Source organism: Echinops telfairi, unplaced genomic scaffold (assembly GCF_000313985.2).
Source record: "Echinops telfairi isolate 266 unplaced genomic scaffold, ASM31398v2 ScPeMD7_44;HRSCAF=162, whole genome shotgun sequence".
NCBI classification, from domain to species: domain Eukaryota; kingdom Metazoa; phylum Chordata; class Mammalia; order Afrosoricida; family Tenrecidae; genus Echinops; species Echinops telfairi.
This window is the reverse complement of record NW_022103942.1, coordinates 11058592-11061864: the sequence shown is the minus strand read 5'-3', so window position 1 is coordinate 11061864 and position 3273 is coordinate 11058592. Positions and strand designations below refer to the sequence as shown.

Sequence of the window (3273 nt, the reverse complement as noted above, 5' to 3'; positions counted from 1 at the left end):
CTTAGGCGACCCCTGTGGAAGGGTTGTTTGACCACCCAAAGGGATCGCAACCCACAGTTTGAGAACTGCTGGACCAGACTATACCAAAGGAGAGGGTGCAGGGGAAAAGACAGCTTAAATGGCAGCCACCCCATCCCCACCCCTCCCTGCCATCTACAACTATGTAAGGTGTGGCTAGTGTCATGTGTGCGGGGAGCAGTGCAGAGGAGCTGGGTGGGCTGAGAGTGTCCTTGGGACAGCAGTCAGCTGGCTTGCCTTTACTTCTTGGCCTTTCCCTAGGTGGCCACGGTTTCCATGGCTTTAACCACGAATCTCCTCGTCCCCCAGTAATGGCATGGTCTTGAGAGGCTTCAAGTTCTTCTCCAATTTATGGATGATGGGGATACTGGTAGGCAGGTTCAGTTCCATGATGGCCTCTTCCGAGAGCCCCTCCAGATGCTTGATAATGCACCAGAGGCTGTTGCAATGGGCTGCTTTCAGGACCCATTTGCCTTCCTTGACCTGAGAAATGATTTCTTCATTTCAGAAGGGCAGGGCTCTGGCAATGGTGTCCTTCAGCCTCTCACAGGGCAGCTGTTCTTCAGTGAGGTCTGCATACCTGTGGTCCTTGTCGATATTGCTGTAGAAGGGGAGGGCTGGCTCTATGGGCGGTGGTGGGATGTTGTAGGAGCACCTCCAGATCTTGACCTGGGCCTCGCCATGCTTGGCAGCAGTTTCTCCCTTATTGGGGCCAAGTAAGTATCCCATAGTGCCTCTCATTGAGGCTCCAGGTCCTCACTACCAGCAGCCACATCTGGTCAATGGCATCCTGATGGCTCTCTTTTGCACGGAGGTGAAGCAAATGTCAAACTCATAGCTCACGTCATGCAGTGCTTGCCCACCTCACTTCTCTGCTTTGTGCCCTGCTGGGCTCTGGTCAGCGGCGGCATAGGAGCTGCTGCGGCGCTTCTCCAACTTGCAGGTGCTCTTGCCCGCGCACATCATCACTCCTCTTGGTAGGCAGCTATCTTTTCTCCACTTATCATGATGTTACCATTGGTCAAGTTGTAAGGATTTGGAGCATCTTTTCATTGGGTTATCCCTACTGAAGGCTGCAATCCTTGATCTTCATCAGAAGCTACTTAAATTCACCCTCACTTTCAGCCAGCAATGGAGCCTTGGTGGTGTAGTGATTACTGGTTAGGCTGTGATCCACCTGGTGGGCAGTTCAAGACCACAAGCAACTCCTCAGGAGAAAGACAGGACTTTCTACTCCTGTACACAATTAGTCTCAGAAATCCACAAGGGGTCGCTATGAATCAGCATTGATCCCATGCCACTGGGTTTTCAGCAAGCAAAATTGCATCATTTTCATATCACAGGTTGTTAAAACAAACAAAAAAAAAACCTTCTCTTGGCTTTAGCAGCGTTACCTGCAGCAGTCTCCAACCATTTTCTTTGTTTACAAAGTTCACTTCCACCCTCCTCCCAGTTCATGCAAGTGTCAGTCCCGCCTCTGCAAATGGATCCCTTTGTCGGTAAAAGGACTTTCTTTCCTACATTTAAAAACTGCCAATGAGGACACTACGTGGGATCCTTCCTGTCTAAATGATAAGTAACTGACCCAAGGGGTATATTAATAAGGGGCTTCTTTGTCTATCACTCTTGCCTCTTTGCCTGCTCTCTCTCCTAGCCTTTTCCCTCCGCTTTTGCCCTTGCACTCACTCTAGCCATTTCTTTCCTCAGCAGGGCTTCCTTGGCAAATGTGGCATCATTAACCCTACCCTTGCTTAACTCCACTCAGAATCCTGTTTCCTTCCCTTTTGTGCTGTAGCAGAGGTTTCTGCAGTCTCTGTGTCTTTAAAACCAGTTTCCTCCTCTTTTTCTTGGCTACCTCTCTGACTTCAGACTTAGGCCAGCTCTGATTTACCTCCACTGGGCTACCAGAATTCTTCCATCTCACTTCCTTTGATCTCTGTAAGTCCTGTTGTCCTCAAATAAAGCCTAGTAATTAATACCCTTACTCCACCCCTAGCTTCTAAAAACCCTTACACCTTCATCCAATCCTGATGCCATATTCTTCTTCATATAACCCAGCTTCTTCGATGATTTGCTCAGCACACAGATTGAATAAGTATGGTGGAGAATAAAGCCCTCATACACACCTTTCCTAATTTCAAACCATGCAGTGTGCCCTTGTTATGTTCTCACAACTTCCTCTTCATCCATATACACGTTCCACATAATCACAATCAAGGGTTCTAGAATTCCCATTCTTCTCAAGGCTATCCATTGTTTATGGTCCTCATAGTCCAATGCCTTTCCATAGCTAATAACAAACCAACAAACATTTTTCTTGTAGTCTCTACTTTTAGCCAAGATCCATCTGATATCAGCAATTATATCCCTTGTTCCATGTTCTCTTCTGAATCTGGCCTGAATCTATGGAAGTCTGTCAATGTACTGCTGCAACCCAACCGTTGATAAGCAAACTTTTACTTTCGTTTGATATCACTGATATTCTATAGTTTGGGCATTATGTTGGCTCACTTTCCCTTGGAATGAGCACAAATAGGGATCTTTTCGAGTCAGTTGGCCAAGTAGCTGTCTTCCAATTTCCTGGCATTGACAAATAAGTTCTTCCAGTGCTTCATCGGCTTGTGGAAACATTTGAATGTATATTCTATCAATTCCAAGGGCATTTTTTTCAATGCAACTTGAACTTCTTCCTTCAGCACAATTGGTTCTTGATCATATGCTACCTCCTGAAATGGTGGCATGTGAACTAGTTCTTATTGGTATAGTGACTCTGTGTATTCTTTCTATCTTCTTTGGCTGCTTCCTGCATCATTCAATATTTTGCTAATAGAATTTTTCAAGATTGCAACTTTAGGCTTGAATTTTTTCTTCAGTTGCTTCAGTTTAAGATATGGTGAGCATGCCCTTCCATTTGGTTTTCTAATTCTAGGTCCTTGCATATTTCATTATAATATTTGGCTATGTCTTCTTGAGCTGCCCTTTGAAATTTTCTGTTCAGCTCCTTGACTTCATCCTTTCTTCCATTTGCTTTAGATACTCTGTGATTAATAGCTAGTGAGGTAGTTAGTTTATTGTGCCAACCTGGCCAATAAATACATGTGGGGTTAATTGAAAGGCGGAGAGATAAATGGCTGAGTGAGCTTCACTTTTTGAGTTCTCGGGTCTCTTGCATTCTGATGGTCAGACCAGCGTGCAGCTGACATAGCCAGTTCCCTGCTTCAGCTTGCAAGGCTCACTTCCTGCAAGACATCCCCA

General features: G+C 45.7%; 1 pseudogene; it reads right to left on the bottom strand.

Moving 5' to 3' along the window:
* Positions 1–257: 257 nt before the first annotated feature.
* Positions 258–981, bottom strand: LOC101658593 (annotated as a pseudogene).
* Positions 982–3273: the final 2292 nt, after the last annotated feature.